Source organism: Dromiciops gliroides, chromosome 2 (genome assembly GCF_019393635.1).
Source record: "Dromiciops gliroides isolate mDroGli1 chromosome 2, mDroGli1.pri, whole genome shotgun sequence".
Taxonomy (NCBI): Eukaryota; Metazoa; Chordata; class Mammalia; order Microbiotheria; family Microbiotheriidae; genus Dromiciops; species Dromiciops gliroides.
This window is the reverse complement of record NC_057862.1, coordinates 459,366,953-459,385,683: the sequence shown is the minus strand read 5'-3', so window position 1 is coordinate 459,385,683 and position 18,731 is coordinate 459,366,953. Positions and strand designations below refer to the sequence as shown.

The 18,731-nt window shown below is 40.7% G+C and overlaps 1 pseudogene; it reads left to right on the top strand.

Moving 5' to 3' along the window:
* Positions 1–1,970: 1,970 nt before the first annotated feature.
* On the top strand, positions 1,971–9,703 carry LOC122739123 (annotated as a pseudogene).
* The last annotated feature ends 9,028 nt before the right edge of the window (positions 9,704–18,731 follow it).

Genomic DNA, 18,731 nt, shown 5'->3' with positions numbered 1-18,731 from the left:
CCTCTGAAAGAGGATGCTTAGTTTTGCTGGGTACGTGATTTTTGGCTGTAGTCCCAGTTCCTTTGCCCTCTGGAATATCATATTCCATGCCCTCCGGTCCTTTAATGTAGAAGCTGCTAGATCTTGCTTTATCCTTATTGGAGCTCCACAGTATTTAAATTCCTTTTTTCTAGCTGCTTGCAATATTTTCTCCTTGACCTGGGAGTTCTGGAATTTGGCTATAAAATTCCTGGAGGTTTTCCTTTTGGGATCTCTTTCAGGAGGTGATCGGTGGATTTTTTCAATTTCTATTTTAGCTTCTGCTTCAAGAATATCAGGGCAATTTTCCCTCACAATCTCTTGGAGGATGGTGTCTAAACTCTTGTTTTGGTCATGGTTTTCAGGTAGTCCAATGATTTTCAAATTATCTCTCCTAGATTTATTTTCTAGGTCAGCTGTTTTTCCAAGGAGATATTTCACATTGCCTTCTATTTTTTCATTCAATTGGATTTGCTTTACTGTGTCTTGGTTTCTCATAAGCTCACTAGCTTCCATTTGTTCAATCCTAATTCTTAGGCAATTATTTTCAGCAGACAGTTTTTTAATCTCCTTTTCCATTTGGCTTTTCAAACTGTTGACTTTTTTCTCATGACTCTCCTGCATTGCTCTCATTTCTCTTTCCATTCCTTCCTCTCTTTCTCTACATCTTCGTTCTATCTCTCCTACTTTCTCTTCAAAGTCCCTTTTGAGAGCTTCCATGGCCTGAGACCAGTTCATATTTTTCTTGGAAGCTTTGGATGTTGGAGCTTTGACCCTATTATTATCTTCTTCTTCTGAGGATGTATTGTGGTCTACCTTTCCCCCAAAGAAGTTTTCGATGGTCTTCTGCTTTCTCTGCCTACTCATCCTGGCTTACTGTTTCTTGGCTTTTTACTCCTTAAAGTGTAGCACTGCTTCCCGGACACACCGTTGGTGCTACAGCGTGGCCCAGGGGGTGATTGGGCTTCTTCTCAGCCTGCCTGGCTTGTGAGTAATCACAGCCGCTTTCTCTTTGACCCGGAAACAGAAGTCTGATTGAGCTCTGATTCTCTATGGTTGGAAGCTTGGCGTGCTTTTACCCCTCCCCCACTGGGCCACCACCACTCGATTCAGCCCACTGGTTCAGAACCAGGGCACTTTGCCCCAACTCCAGCAGATACTGCCTCCACTTCACCCCGGCCTACCTCCGAACCCCCTCACCAGTCCGTGATCGGAGCCTCAGAAGCTGCTGGTGCTGAAGACTCTGACATGCGCTGGAAGCAGTGTCCGTGGCTGGGTCCGGACCGCGCGCTGAGCTGTTCAGCCTGATCAGTAGGTGATCAGAATCGCCCTCTTTTGCGGAGAAACAGTCTCACTCTGTTCTTATGTGCATTAGGCTGTTCTGGGTTTTGATTTTTACCGCATTATTTGGGCGTGAATGGACGGGTTTATCTGGAGCTTGTGGGAGTCACAGTCTCTCCTCCGCCATCTTGGCTCCGCCCCCCCCCATAGTTTCACATTTATAAAATCATTTAAAAACCTTTTAAAAGGTCCTTGTTTTATGTCTCCCAGGAGTTCTAGTTCAATTTGTCCCCAAGCTGCATAGAATAATCATCTTCTTCTGGATTTGTATCTTGAGCATCCCTGTCACCAAAATTGTTCTTTAGGAAGGGATTCTTCTTTTGTTTTCTCATTCCTCCAATCTTACTTCCTGACAGAGTCAGCTACACTTGTGGAGGGAATGGAAATGTGGAGGTTCTTGGTCTTGTCTTCTGTCCTCATGGGTTGTCCTGCTGCTTTCTCAGGGTATTTAATGTTGTGTTATTCTAGGATCTCAGGGATAGCTCAAGTTGCATGCCTGCACACTTTCTGACTGCAAAGAGTAATCTGATTCAGGGTGAAATCTGAGCACTGCCCTCCTGGTCTGAGCTCTGCAAGCTCTTGGTCTGAGTTTGGATCTGAGAAACATAACCATGGATTTGCTCCTGGCTGCAGTTCCCGTATACTTGCTGCTGTTCTCAGCCACTATCAGCCAGCTAGAAAGCGCCACAGATTTAGTGACAGCACTGCAGTCTCCTCTTTGGTCTGGGTATCCTTGTTATTCTGTTGCAATGAAGAGGCACATGGTATTCGTGAGTGGACTATAATGCATGGCAAAGAACTAGGAAGGAAAACTGGAATAAAAGATTCCTCAAATAAATGTATGGGCAAAAAAGAAGATGGATTGGCCACTTGGCAGATAGACCACACATAGCCAAAGCAAGGAATGGACAGGCCGTGTGCTCCCCTGGTAACTTCATGATGTCAAGAGAAAGTGAAGAAGGTGCCCATGATGTCAGGTAGACTTCCTATGACGAAGTTATAGAAGAACATGGATAAAAGAAGCAGAGGAGAGAATGTCATGGATAGGTTAAATTATTGGAAGGAATGTCCACTTTCATAAGGTCACAGCCCCATCTGAGTTTTTGAATATATAAGAACAAGAGGCATTCCCCAAATAATAAATACTCAGAGGACAGAAACAGTTTTCAGAAGTGCACATTATCGATGATAATCACTAATAGTAAGGGAAATGCACATTTTAAAAATGGAGGCATTACCATACATCTATCAAAATGATATAGAAAATTAAAGAAATGAAAACTCAATAATAGGGGACTGGGGCTGGATAGGCCCCTGTTGGTAGAGCTGTGAATTGATCCAGTCATTTTGAAAATTAATTTGGAATGTTTTTTTCTTTTTTCAGGGCAATGCCAGTTAAGTGACTTGCCCAGGGTCACACAGCTAGTAAGTGCCAAGTGTCTGAGGCCAAATCTGGCCTCCTGAATCCAGGGCCGGTGCTTTATCCACTGCACTACATAGCTGCTCCCTAATTTGGAATTTTTTGAGGAAAGTTGCTAAACTATACATGCTCTTTGACCCAGTAATTTCAGTACTGGGTAAATGTTCAAGGAGGTCAGTGACAGAAAAGTGTAAATATAAACATACAGATGTGTGAGAAAAGTGTATGTGTATATGTATGTATATATACATATACACACACATTAACACATAATTTTTATATACATTTAAATTTATAACATCATTCTTTGTGGTAACAAAAACTGGAAACAAAATGACAAAATGGGTTATTACAAATTGTGTATGAATGTAATGGAATAGTATTATACCATATGAGGAATTTATGGAAACATGGGAAGATGTGTATGAAGAGTAAAGAATGCTGAACAAAGAGAACAGACAATGGCTTCAGTACTGTAAGTGACAGCAATAGTTAAAAAAAAAACAATTGTACTTCGTTGAAGTATAACAATCTAGTCAGGTGGAAACATATCTTCCCCCTTTGAGTACAGAGCTGAGGGCCATTGTCAGATGGAGTTGCTTAGCATCCCAGGGTTTAGCACAGTGCCAGGTAGACAGTAGGTGCTTAATGAATACTTGTTGTGACTTGACTTGCTGACTTGTGCTGTCTGGCTTTGCCTAAATATTTTTCTTTGTCACTAGGAAGGGTGATGGGGGGAAATGTTTAGGCTTTAAAAATGAGACAACAATAAAACAAAAAATTAATATGAAGGAAAAAATCCATTGGCTTATGCCAAGATTTTAAAAGCTATTTCCTAAGTTGATGGACACCCGCTTTGTTTTCAGATTTTTGCTACCATAACACTATTAAGAATATTTTTGTTTTGTTTTGTTTTGGTGAGGCCTTTGGGGTTAAGTGACTTGCCCAGGGTCACACAGCTAATAAGTGTTAAATGTCTGAGGTCGGATTTGAACTCAGGTCCTCCTGACTCCAGGGCCGGTGCTCTACCCACTGCACCACCTAGCTGACCCTGTTATGGATATTTTGATATTATATGGGGTATTTCTATTGTTTTCACTGAGTCTCATGGATTGTTTCCTTACTACCTTGTTGTGAATTGTGCATCTTACACAGTAATACTGTTTCACATGCAGTTTGGGTAGCACATGAGGATACTGGCAGACTTCAGTTTCCGTGATGTTTTAGATGACTAACTTCTTGATGGTCTTGTCCTTGGGCATGCACTGGGTACTCAGCAATGGTCCTTCTTGGCTCGATTTCACTTCTTTATCATCTTATGAATGAAAAGACAAAAAAGCCCAATGATTTTTCAATTGCCAGATTTGATGGTCTTTCCTCAATCTTTATCATCCTTGAACTCTCTGGTGCGTTTGTTGGTGTTGATTACCTTCTTCTCTTGGGTATACTCTCCTTTCTGGTCTTTTATGACTCCACTCTCCCTTGGTTCTCCTCTTACCTACCCGACCACTCCTCCTTTTCTGGAACTTTATCCGTGTCATACCCACTAACTGTGGGCATCTCCCAAGGCTCTGTCTTAGGCCCTTGCATCTTTTCTCTTTATCTTCTCTCACTTGATGATCTCATTAACTCCCATGGATTAAACTATCATCTCCATGAAAATGATTCCACAGATCTATTTACTCAGTCCTAGTCCTCCTGAGCTCCAGTCCTACACTACCAACTGTTTATGGGACATTTCAAACTGAATATCCTATAGGAATCTGAAACTCAGCATGTCTAAAAAACCCATCCCATGAACCCAGTCTTTTCTGAACTTCAGGAGTACTGTTGAAGACAACATCATCTTTCCAGTCTCTTGAGTTCACAAACTCAATGTCACACTTGATTGTTCTCTTTTGCAGAAACTTTTCAATTTCATGTAGTCAAAATTATTGATTTTATCTTTTATGATGGCCTCTATTCCTTATTTTGTTAAGAATACATCTTGGGGGGCAGCTAGGTGGCGCAGTGGATAGAGCACCGGCCCTGGAGTCAGGAGTACCTGAGTTAAAATCCGGTCTCAGACACTTAATACTTACTAGCTGTGTGACCCTGGGCAAGTCACTTAACCCCAATTGCCTCACTTAAAAAAAAAAAAAGAATACATCTTGGGGGGGCACCTAGGTGGCACAGTAGATAGAGCACCAGCCCTGGATTCAGGAGGACCTGAGTTCAAATCTGGCCTCAGACCCTTGACACTTATTAGCCGTGTGACCCTGGGCAAGTCACTTAACCCCAATTGCCTCACCAAAAAGAAAAGAAAAAAGACGTAAGGGGCAACTAGGTGGTACAGTGGATAAAGCAGTGGCCCTGGATTCAGGAGGACCTGAGTTCAAATCTGGCCTCAGACACTTAACTAGCTGTGTGACCCTGGGCAAGTCACTTATCCCTCACTGCCCTGCAAAAAGCAAAAAAAAAAAAAAAAAAAAAAAGGAATACATCTTGAAAGGGGCAGCTAGGTGGTGCAGTGGATAAAGCATCAGTCCTGCATTCAGGAGGACCTGAGTTCAAATCCGACCTCAGACACTTGACACTTACTAGCTGTGTAAACTTGGGCAAGTCACTTAACCCTCATTGCTCTGCCAAAAAAAAAAAAGAATACATCTTGAAGGGAATTGTTGGAGGCGGAGAAGCTGATTCCCAGTTCCCAGAAAGCTTAATGAAGCACCTTCCAGAAAGGTTCTTAATTAGACAGTTACTATTTGGGTCATTCCTCCTCGAGACACTTACTGGTGATCTCATGGACTTAATTCCAGAGGGGGAAGAAATTCCAAAGCAAATCTCAGGTAGTCTATTACCTTGGGAACTCTAAGGAGCTGAGCACTTTTGACTCTCAAACAGGAGAAATGCTCATGAGTAAGATGAACAAGAACAGGCAGAAGATGCATTATGGTTATTCTAACCAAGCCAAGTGGAAACCAGATTCATGCAGGCCCCGCCCTCCCCTTCACGTTGTCCAGCAGACAGCCTCCATCTTTAAACAGCCTGTTACTGAGACAACTAACCATCCCTTTAATAAAGAGTGATACACATAAGGCTGTGAACCATCTTGTCAGCTTTTGGGTGGGGGTGGGGGCAGAAACTAAGTGGATTGAATGCCTTTGATACTGCAGAAGAGCTTTTGAGAACAATGGATCTTTCTAAAGGTTTACAAGTGGTCAGACCAGGCTGTACCAACGAAACTATTCTCTCTGCGGTTCTCTGCACAACAGTCTAGGCACCTCTCAGCAGCTATGAGGAAGAACGCTGGGGTGGTGGCTTAATATCTGCCTTCCAACCACTTTGCAAAACGCTGATCAGCAGTGACTGATGAAGAGATCAGGAAACAACAAGTGAGAAAGAACTTAGAGGAAGCACTGATAGCTGGCATGCTTGCTCATGTGAAAGAGATCACAAGAGATGGGGACATAGCTATGGAGAAAGGGATTGGAGAAGAGGAGGAGGATGAAAAAAGAAGAGGAGATGGGGCAGGACCAAGACCAGGAGATGGAGAATGTATATGTGTGTATGTATATATATGTGTATACACACACACACACACACACACACACACACGGGGAGGGAGAGGGAGAGGGAGAGGGAGAGGGAGAGGGAGAGAATGAGAATATGCAGGAGGATCTAACCAAAAATTCCCTGTGCAGCAGCAGCACCACACTCATCCACTAAGCCAGAAGTGTCCATTCAAGAACTAAATTGCATCTTCCATGTTTATGAAAAAACTCCCTTGATCCCCAGAGGAAAGAGCTGGGCATTTGGTAGTTAATATTTATTCTTTTGAAAGATAATTTCTCCTCTTTTCCCTTCCCAATTCCAAGGTGGGGAGGAACTAAATGGGTTTCTGCTAGAAACACAATTCCCCTTTCTTATTTTCGGGGGTCACTAGTTCAGAATGGTAAATTTGCCTTTTTGACTGAGGTTCTGCATTTTTTCTCCTTCTGGATCTTTTTTCTTTCTCTCTCTCTCTCTCTCTCTCTTTTAAGGTTAAGAGATTTGCTTCTTCACTTTTTGGCATCTCATCAGTTACCTGCTTGACATTACTCAAATCTAAGAGACCATTTTTATGTTTGGTACCCTTCGTGGTCACCAAACTGTGATGTTTAAAATCTAAATTGTGGTCGCCTTAAATTAGAAGCTTTAGCACTAGTCCTTGGGCATTAAACATTTATTAAAGCATATAGATATTCCCATGGAGTTCAGAAAGTTAAGAAAAAAGCCTATTTAGCCTAGAGTTCCAGCCTGGTCTGGTTCTTCCTCAAGTCCTCTGCCACAAGCCTGCTTCAATCATGAACTCTCTAGCAAACTGATTGTGGAAGCATTTTATAGGTCTGGAATAGAGGCGGTCCTTACACACTGCTTCAAGCTGATTGGTTGGCATCATCCAAATCCATTGGTTCTGAAGGTGTTCTCAAACTGTGATTACAATCCAGTTAACTTGAAGTAGGCTAATCAGCAGTTAATCACTCTCACTTGATTCAGTCAGTCTAGTTTAATCTCCAGGTGGGTCTTTGAGTATCTGCTAAATCTCATTATTTCATCACATGTTCAATATTTGAATTCAGGTTACTGAATTTCATGCCCAGACTCATCTTGAGGAGAGCAGAGAGTAAAATAAAAGTGTGACACTCTCTCCCAACCTGCTTTCCTTGAACACAATGCCAGAATTCCTTTATGAAATGTTCATAACTGAAGCAAGTATAAAGTGGGAACATCTGCCAGGAATCAGATTCCCCTCTCATGCTAAGTTTCTTCAAACTTTTTTCTAATTCTGTCTTGTACTTAATTTACTCTGCATGGTGGAACTAAACCACCGATGTTATTATATACTCCCAGAGTAGCCTCACCCCATGCTCTTCAGCATCCCATAGGTGGGGTAGCAGAAGAGAGGAGGTGTCTGGGAAATTTTCAGTGTGGTATCATAAATGAGGTTGGGGAGATGTTTCCAAGCAAAACAGAAAGCCTATCCGTAAGAAGAAAGAGATTTGATTCTGGTGCCAGGTCCTCCACCCTGGCAAGATAGCAGATGTGGAAGGTGTGTTAACCTTTAGTTTGTTTGCTTGGCCACACAGTACTTGAAACTGTGATAGTCTCACTCTTATTTTTAAAAAGTTCACCTTTCTTAAATAAATTGATAATATCAACTGGAAAAAAATACATCTCTCCATAGCTGCAAAATGTACAGAATCTTCTTTTCTTCTAATTTTTAAATGGTATGACCATTTTAATAATTTTAACAATTTTAATAATCAAGTTGCATATCCATTTTGAACTTATTGTAGAATATGGTGTAAAGAGTTTAATTTCTGCCAGATTGCTTTTCAGTTTTCCCAACAGTTCTCATCAGACAAAGCTCTTTCCCAAGTAATTTATGTTTGGGGATTTATAAAAAACTGGGTTATTTCCTGTTCTCCTTAGTCTAGTCTGTTCTATTGATACCAAAGAGTTTTGATGAGTAATATAATATAGGTTGGAGTTCGGAAGTACTATTTTCCCCTCATTCCTATGTTGTTGTTGTTTTTTTGCAGGGCAATCAGGGTTAAATGACTTGCCCGGGATCACACAGCTAGTAAGTGTCAAGTGTCTGAGGTCAGATTTGAACTCGGGTCTTCCTGAATCCAGGGCCCACGCTTTATCCACTGTGCCACCTAACTGCCCCCCATTCCTACATTTTTCATTCTTTATCTCTTTTGTTCCTCTGAATAAATTTGCGGTAGTTTTTATTGGACTTTCTACCTTAAATCTTTCCCTTTAAATCTACTGTCTCCTCAGCTCCCAAAGTGATTTTCCTAAAATGCATGTCTGATGACATCAACCTGCTACTCAATAACCTTCAGTGGCTCACTAGTACCTCTACACTCAGATATAAACCCCATTTGACATCCATCCAAGATTATTTACAACCTCGCCTCTTCCTGCCTTCCTGGTTTTTGACATGTTATTCTCCTCCAGACTCTGTGGTACAACAGACCTGCTTCCTTGCTGTTCTTCCCACATTACTCCATCTTCTATCTCACTGCCTTCAGAGTCAGCTCAAGCACTGCTACCTTCTAGAGGTTTTCCTATCTCCTCAGTTACAAGTGCCTCCTCCTTTAAGGTAGCTTTCCATTTGCTCTGTATTTACCTAGGGGTGTATGGGATAGTCAAGAGGACTAGCACCTGTAAGAAATGATGAGCAGGAGGAGTTCAGAGAAACCTGGAGGGTCTTACGTGAGCTGATGATGAGTGAGATGAGCAGAACCAGAACATTGTATCATCAACATTGAGTGTTGATCTACTGTGATGGACTATATTCTTCTCAACAATGCAATGGTACAGAAGAGTTCCAGGGAATTCATGATAGAAGAGGATCTCCAAATCCAAGGAAAAACAAAAAAAAAGAACTGTGGAGTATAGATGCTGAATGAACCATACTATTTCTTTTGTTTTTGGTGCTGTTTTTTTTTCTATTTTGAGGTTTTTCATCATTGCTCTGATTTTTTCTCTTATAACATGACTAATGCAGAAATAGGATTAATGTTATTATGTGTATATATATATATGCGTGTAGATACATGTATATGGATATGGATATATAGATATAATCTATATCAGATTACCTGCTGTCTAGGGGAGGGGGGAGGGAGGGAGAAAAATCTGAAATTGTAAAGCTTGTATAAACAAAAGTTGAGAACTATCTTTACATGTAACGGAAAAAATAAAATACCTTATATGTTAAAAAAAAAAAAAAGAGGACTAGCACCTCTGGCAGGAGGGCTTGCAAAGCCCTTTTCAGGGTTGCTCATCCACCTTTGGTGTCCACCTTTCACCCAACTCTCACCTGTGGCTCCAAGAAGGTGTAACATGGACAGTGGCCACAGCCAGGAAACATCTCAGCAGATGGGCTAAACCAGGTTGAGGGTAACTGATAGGCCTCAAACAGGTCGGTGAGTTAGGGGGTTGTCTCCCCCAAGCATGTGAAGATTTTCTCTAGGAGAATGGGCAGATGAGAAGAATTTGTTTCAAATGCCAAGAAGGCAGTGGAAGCAGGCACTGTGGGGGCTCTTAGAGCTTAGTCAAACATCAAAGGTACCAAGGTCATCCACTGTATCCTGGGCCATTCGATGGCTCTTTTGAATTTTGTCCTGCAACTGGACTTTGATGACTCAGGAAGAGAGAATGAATGAGACCTAGACTTGGGGAAACTCTGCCTTACTTCAATCCAGTTCATGCCCAAGTCAATACATCATCCATGATGTCACCGGAACTCTTTGAAAAGGACAAACAACAACAACAATTTATCTCATAAACACGGTTTATGTATGTGCTGTCTTCCTCATTAGAATGTAAGTTCTTTGAGAGCTGAGATTATTTTCCTGTTGAATAAATGAATGGAAAAGCATTTATTAAGTCCTTATTATGTGCCAAACACAGAGCAAGGTCCTGGGGATACAGACAGCAAACAAAACGATGCCTGCCTTTGAGGAGCTTATATTCTCGGAAGTCATAGAGATAGTGAGTGAAGCCACATGGGAGTTGACTGAGACTCCCTTTCCAGTGGCAATGGTGGCATGCAGTTGATTATGTCTTATTGTTCCATGTTTCAAGCTCCTGTCTGCTTCACTGCTTCACGGACACCTCCACCTACTGCTGTGCATAGGGTGGAGTGGGGACTTTGTCTGTGTCTTTGCATAGCCCCACTCTTGGCTGTGTGACCTTTTTCTTTCCCCCCTCTTAAGCTATCCAAACTCCTTGTAAAGGCTAGTGCCTCAAGTGTATGAACTAGCTATTAATTCCATAATGAATGTGTAGTATGGGTGGGGCAACAAGTACCCATGACAAAACAAATTCACTCATTGAGTAAGAATTAACCTTATTAGGGACAGCTAGGTTGTGCGGTGGAAAAGCACTGGCCCTGGATTCAGGAAGACCTGAATTCAAATCTGGCCTCAGACACTTAACACTTACTAGCTGTGTGGCCCTGGGCAGGTCACTTAACCCCTGTTGCCCTGCCAAAAAAAAAAAAAAAGAATTAACCTTATTTAGGAGAAAGTAAAGGAAGGTGGAACTGAGTGCATACTCTCCCCTCAGTTAAAAAATGTTCAGGCCCTGCCAATTACAGGATGGTGCCTTTGTGCTCACTAGCCAGTATCCCCAATCTTGCACATCTCTCTATATATTCAGGCAGCTCATCCAGTGTAGTAGCGGCATTGTCGTTAATACTTTCCCTGGTACCTTACATTGCCTCAAAGATCTCTCAGTGGTGTATAACATTCTCTCAGTTGTGCCCTCAACATAGTTCATAGATGCCCCCAAAGCGTAACTGTTCAGTGTATCTTTCTTGGTGCTTTATTTCCTCTCATTTCCATGCCAGGAATGGTATATATGTGCAGGGCCCCTCTCTAGCATTTACTCCCCCAAGATCTAATTGAACTCTTTGGATGGGGAGGGGGGAGTAGCAACAGGAAAGAAGGAAAACAAGTCATGGGTCTTGGCTCCCAGTTTTTGTTTGTTAGGGGAGAAAATGTGTGGTAGCTTAATTCTTTAATTAGTAAGTAGGTATTAATTTAGCCTTTACTATATGGGTGTCTCAAAAAGCTTAGTGCAGTTTTGAGCTATTAAGGTTTCAAGCACTAAGACATCAGCTATTAAAGTGTTGGGACACTTTGTATGCCCAGACCTGGGCTATGAATTCTGGGGGAGATAAACAGGCAGAAAATATAGACCCTTTCCTTCCTGGGCTCACACTCTATTTGGGAGACTAGATATACATGGAAAGGAAATGAACAATCTTGGACTGTATATTCTTATGGCCCAATTAGTGGTACAGAAACTTGGTATTTCCTATGGGACCTTGGGCACGTCACACAATCCTTCAGGGCCTTGATGTCTTATCTGTAAAATGGGGATGAAAATAGATTCTCACAAGTGTATTAATTAAAGCATTTTATAAACCTTAAAGCAGGGCAGCTAGGTGGGCAGTAGATAGAGTGTGTACCTGGAGTCAGGAAGCCTCATCTTCCTGAGTTCAAATCTGCTCTCGGACACATGTGACCCTGGGCAAGTCAATTAACCTTAATTGCCTTATCTGTAAAAAGAGCTAAAGGAAATGACAAGAAAAACTTAAAGAAAATGGCCAAAAAAAAGTAATTAAGAGTTGGCCACAAGTAATTCATTAAACAACAACAGTACCTTAAAGTACTCTACATTAACAATACAAGGATTCTAATATAACAGTATAACAATATAAGGATTATAATATAATATATAAAATTATATATCATACATAAGCATAACAATATAAGGATTCTAATATAACATAATAACATTATATCATATTAACGATATAAGAATTCAATATAACAATAAGGATTCTAAGGATCCTATTATTATTATCCATATTATTAATAACAATAATAAGAGCCATAGGAAATTAGGGAGGGAAGAAATCATAAAGGTTACAGTGGTCAGGGATGGCTTCCTGGAGCAGGTAACTTTGGCACCGTTTTCCCAAATGTTCTGAGGGGAAAAGGTGCTCCCCAGCCTTATCAGTAGGGGCTTCTCCAGTTCTGGGAGGTGACCCTGAGCTTTGACCCCAGTAGGGAGGGCACTGACCCTTGCTCTCAAGCAGTAAAGAGAACTCCTAGTCCATGTGAACAATGCTCCCTAAATATCAGCTCTAAAGACAAGTCTTCTCCCCCCACCCCCTCTCCTCTCACCGGAGAGAAGAGGAGGGGGAGGAGATTCTCGCCCTGGGGAAGGCCTGGCTGGAGTCAAACAGTGTCGCAGGAGATAGAGAGGATTCCTCCATCTGCTTTCCAGATTGCTGGGCTCAGATTGTCTGCTGGGAGGTGACAAAGGGATTGATTTTATATCAAGGAACTAATACACAGACGTATACAGTCATGTATGCATATACAGACACATACATTTTATATATAGCCATGCATATGGCTACATTGGAGACATATCCACATATGTATACACATATATACCTATCTAGAAGGGGAGGCATGACCCTACATCAACTATCCTGGGTGGCTTTTCCTGAACACTCAGGTTTTAAGGTTACATTTCCAGGGAAGTAACTGAGAAAAATCTAACAAACATTCATCAATCACCTGCTTGGGAAAGCTGGGGGAGAAAATATGGGAAAAAACCAAATGAGTAAATGTTGGGCTTAGTAAAGAGACTGAGCCCCGGGGCAGGAAGTGAGCCTGGTAAATGTTGGGGGTGGGGGGAATGGTGAGATTGTCATAGAAGAATGAGACATCAGACTCTAAAGTGGGGGTGGGTTTAAGATGAAAAAAAATTATAGAATGTTTAGAACTGTCAACTAAAGAGTTAGTTGAAACAATTAAGAATTTTAGCAAAGTAGCAGAATATAAAATAACCCCACACAAATCATCAGCTTTTCTATATATCACCAATAAAGCCCTGCAGAAAGAGGAGATAGTAAGAGATAATCCATTTAAAATAACCACAGATAGCATAAAATACCTGGGAGTATACTTGCCAAGATAATCCAGGAATTACATGAACATAATTATAAAACACTTTTTATACAAATAAAGCCAGATTTAAATAATTGAAGAAATATTAATTGTCCATGGGTCGGCATAGCCAATATAATAAAAATGACAATTCTACTAATCTACTTATTCATCACCATTCCAATTAAATTACCAAAAAATATTTTATTGACTTAAAAAAAATAATAACAAAATTCAATGGGAAGAACAAAAGGTAAAGAATATCAAGGGAATTAATGAAAAAATGTAAAGGAAGGAAGTCTTAAACTGTTTTATAAGATGGTAATTATCAAACCTATCTGGTACTGGCTAAGAAATATAAAGGTGAATTAGTGGAACAGAGTAGACATACAATATGCAGTAATAAATGATTGTAGTAATCTTGTGTTTGACAAATGTAAAGATTCATAAAAATTGTTAGAAAACTGAAAAAGTCTGGCAGAAATTAGGTATAAATCAATATCTTACATCATTTATGAAGATGAGGTCAAAATGGATACATGACCTAGACATAAAGGGAGATATAAGTAAATTAGAAGAACATGGAACATATTACCTGTCAGACTCATGGATAAGAGAAGAATTTGTGAATAAGATAGAGAGCATTGTGGAATATTAAATGGATCATTTTGATTACATTCGAACATTTTTTTTTTTTTTTAGTGAGGCAATTGGGGTTAAGTGACTTGCCCAGGGTCACACAGCTAGTAAGTGTTAAGTGTCTGAGGCCAGATCTGAACTCAGGTACTCCTGACTCCAGGGCCGGTGCTCTATCCACTGCGCCACCTAGCTGCCCAACATTCGAACATTTTTAAACAAATAAAACTAATGTCCCCAAGATTGGAAGGAAAGCAGAAAATTTGGGGGGAAATTTTATAGATAGTTTCTCAGATAAAGGTTTCATCTCAAATATATAGAGAATGTTGTCAGATTTATAAGGGTATGAGTCATGTCCCAATTGATAAATGGTCAAAAGATGAAAAAGCAGTTTTTGGATGAAGAAATTAACAATACAGATAGTCGTATGAAAAAATACTCAATCATTATCGATTAGAGAAAAGCAAATTAAAACAACTTTGAGATATCTCACCCATCCGATTGGCTAAAATGATAGAAGTAGAAAATGACAAATGTTGGAGGGGATGTGGAAAAACTGGGACACTAATACACTATTAATGGAACTGTGAACTGATCCAACTATTTTGGAGAGCAATTTGGAGTTATGGCCAAAGGGTTATAAAACTGTATAACCTTTGATCCTAGCAATACCACTCATGTCTGTTTCCCAAGGTGGTGGTGGTGGGGGGGAAGGAAAATAACTTATATGTTCTAAAGTATTTATAGCATCTCTCTCTGTGGTGGCAAAGAACTAGACATTGAGGGGATGTCCATCAATTGAAGAATGGCTAAACAAGCTGTAGTAAATGATTGTGATGGAGTACTACTGTGCTGTAAAAAATGATGAGTTTATTGATTTTAGAAAAACATGGAAAGACTTGCATGAAATGATGAACAGTGAAATGAGCAGAATCAAAAGAATGTTGTATACAGCAACAGCAATATTGTTGTTCAAAGAATAATGGTGAATGTCTAAACTATTCTGAGTATTATAAATACTTGCAGAACAAGTGGAATATCTCTCTCTAAAAAAAGGTGTATATCAGAGAAAAGAAAATTTAGAAGGAAGTGTAGAAAAGCAGTGTAGTTTTGAAAATGATGTTTAGTATTTTTACAGGTTTTTTTTGGGGGGGGGGCCATGGGGGTTAAGTGACTTGCCCAGGGTCACACAGTTAGTAAGTGTCAAGTGTCTGAGGTCGGATTTGAACTCAGGTCCTCCTGAATCCAGGGCCAATGTTTTTTATCCACTGTGCCACCTAGCTGCCCCCTTTATTATAGTTTTTTAAGTAAACAGTGTAGGGGCAGCTAGGTGGTGCAGTGGATAGAACACTGGTCCTTACTAGCTATGTGACCCTGAGCAAGTCACTTAACCCCAACTGTCTCAGCAAAAAAAAAAAAAAAAAGTAAACAGTGTGAAATGGGAAATCATGGGATTTATATTGAATCCTCTTTTTATCTTGTGTACATGAAAATGTTCTTTTTTGTCTTTTTAAGTTCAAAATGAGTATTTAAAAAAAGAAAAAAAGGAGAATCTTCCACAATTAAAGTCCTTCAAACACTTGTGACTAAACACAATGACTCTATCTCTTAATTCCTGCAACATATAGCATGGACTCAAGGATCTTCATGACCCTGGTTCCCCTCTTAAGCTCTTAGTGTTCTCCCTGAAATGGGGCACTCAGAATTGAACACAATACTCCAGGTGTGTTATGGACTCTCCAGGCAGGACTCTCTTCTCCCTTGCTCTGGACACTATGCTTCTTTTTTTTTTTTACGGGGCAATGGGGGTTAAGTGACTTGCCTAAGGTCACACAGCTAGTAAGTGTCAAGTGTCTGAGGCCGGATTTGAACTCAGGTACTCCGGAATCCAGGGCTGGTGCTTTATCCACTGCGCCACCTAGCCGCCCCCTATACATTTCTTTCTTTTTTTTATTTTTATTTTTTTAGTGAGGCAATTGGGGTTAAGTGACTTGCCCAGGGTCACATAGCTAGTAAGTGTCAAGTGTCTGAGGCCAGATTTGAACTCAGGTCCTCCTGACTCCAGGGCCGGTGCTCTATCCACTGCGCCACCTAGCTGCCCTGTCACTATGCTTCTTAATGAAGCCTAGCAGCACTGGCATTTACAACCACACTCAAGATCACAACTAATGGAAACTTTACCTGGGACAAATTCAGTTGAAGTGTGTGGCAGGCCTAAGGAGAGTCCATTCCCAAGGCCAATAGTGTTAGAGGGTTTCGGGGAAGGGCTCAGAGGACCATGGTGACAGTGGGTTGCAGTGGTCCCAAGAAAAGTCCCCATGCAGGTATGTTTTCTTTGAGGGGTTGGTGAATAGAGCAAGTCGGTTGGAATAATGATTGCCTATGGAGAAACTGTGAAATGGCTCTGGAAAGACAGAACCGGAAAGCTAAGGTCTAAAGACAGGAGTTTGGACTTTGCCCTGTAGGCAGTGATGTTAGTGGCCATCAGTCCCCATTGAGTGCCAAGCTCAGTAAATGACAACCCACTGTCCTAAGAGCTTGGTTTCAACAATTAAATTCAACAGACTTTTTTTGTTGTTGCTGAATTTAATTTTGTTTTATTTTCAAATCTGTATTGTCTCCCTCTCACCTCCTCCAAGCTTTTCTTTTTTCTTAATACTATTTTATTCCCCCATGATATGTAAAAACAATTTTTAACATTCTGATTCTTAGTTGACCTATAAATCTTATGTTCTTGCCCAAGGAACTCCCCTCTCTGATCCTCTCCGCCTCTCCAAAGCCAATCGATTGTTCAAGCCCCTATCTTCCAGAAAGCTAGGCAAATTCAACTCTTGGCAGACCACATGACAGTGTAGTCATTTTTTTATGTCTGTCTTATTTCCCCTACTATCCTATAAGATACTGGAGGGTAAGAATGTGCAGGAGAGCAAAGAATAGTATAGTGTGTCAAAAGAACTGGATTCTAGGGTCAGCCTTGTCACTAACTCATTTTGTGCTCGTGGCTAAGTCCCTTCCCTTTACAAGGCATCAGTTTTCTTCTTTGGAAGATGAGGGGATTGAACCAGATAATCTCTAAGGTTCCTTTCAGCTCTTGATATTTTAGAATTGATCCATTTCTGTCTAGCCTAAGAAGAGTGTATAATAGCAGCCCAGTGAATGTTTGCTGATTCTCCAAGGGATTAGTTTAGGCTTCATGGTTCTTCCTGGAGGGGAAGTACTGGGTATCCAAGCACCTCTGTGCTCTAAGGAGGTGGCAATGCTATTGGGGCCAAGGTCATAACTTGGCTTGCCCAATAACAAAAACCATATTCTATCGAGATGTTTCACCAAGGGGGTTGGGATATTCCATCTGGTCTTTTCTTTGGCATGCTGGTCAGGAGATTTAGAGATACAACATGCCTTAGAAAACTATTGGTAACTGTTTATAGAAGAGAGAACTGAAGAAAAGGCTTCCCAGATAAATTCCTTCTTTCCTTTTTATCTTTCTTCCCTTTCCTCTTTCCTCTTTCCTGGTCTTCTTTCAAAGTTCTCCCTCTACCTTTCAGCACTTTACTTCGATTCCATCTTACCTACTGCCAGTTATTAGAATCACTGGAGGAAGACTCTAGTGATGTGGAAGTAACCCTGGGTTCTTGAGAGGAGGACAAGCTTTGGAAAGTCTGGAGCTAGCGTGGCTTCTGGTACAGAACAGCCAGTGGGCAGCTTTGCATCATTATTATAACTTAGATTTCTAAAGAGCTGTGAAGTGTATAAAGTGCTTTCTTCATAGCAACCCTGTGAGGTGGGTAGTATGGGTGTTATCATCATCATTCTACAGATGTGCAAACTGAGGCTGAAAGGAGCCAAATGACTTGTTCAAGATTACACAGTTTAGCTGTGTTAAATATCAGAACTCTGGAGACAAGTGTGGTGCTCCTTCCTCAACACCATGTATCAATTCCATTGTACTGAACTGAAAATGGATTCATTCAGTGGTTATTCCTTGAGTAACCACTAAATGAGGGCTAACTGGACTTGAAGTCAGGAGACCTGGGTTCAACTATTTACTAGCTGTAAAATATTGGGTAAATACCTCAATCCCCTTTGGCTTTACCCATACAATAGGGACAACAGTACTTGTACTACCTACCTCACAGTATGGCTATGAGTATAGTACTTTGTAAATTGTAAAAGCAGTAAAGAAATGTACTATTCCATTCAATTTGTGTGATGTAGGAAACAAAAAGATTAATGAGAAGCAGTCTAGGTGGCACAGTGGATAGAATGCCAGACCTGAAGTCTGGAAGCCTCATTTTCATGAGTTCAAATCTTGCCTCAGATACTTACTAGATATATGACCCTGGGCAAGTCACTTAGCCCTGTCTGCCTCAGTTTTCTCATCTGTAAAATGAGTTGGAGAAGGAAATGGTAAATCACCCCAGAATCTTTGCCAAGAAAATCTCAAATGGAGTCACAAAAAGTCAGACAGGAATGAAAACAACTGAACAATAAACCTTATCTATTTGAATCTAGTAGGGTAGAAGAAATAAATATACACATAACTTCAGTATAAGGTCAAATGCTACATAAGAGGTACAAAGTGGGTATTCCTAGCATCTTGCTTTGCGATACCACGAGTTATAGTTCCTCTGCCCCGATTAAAGACCTTATTTCTCCTAAAAAAAAAAAAAAGAGGTACAAAGTGCTAAAGATGCCCAGAGGAGCAAAGAATCAAGAGCAAGCATTCTGGAGAAAGATATTATCCTTGAAGGTTAAAAGAGTAGGCAGAGCATTGAACATGAATCTTAAGAAAAATGGTGGAAAATGCT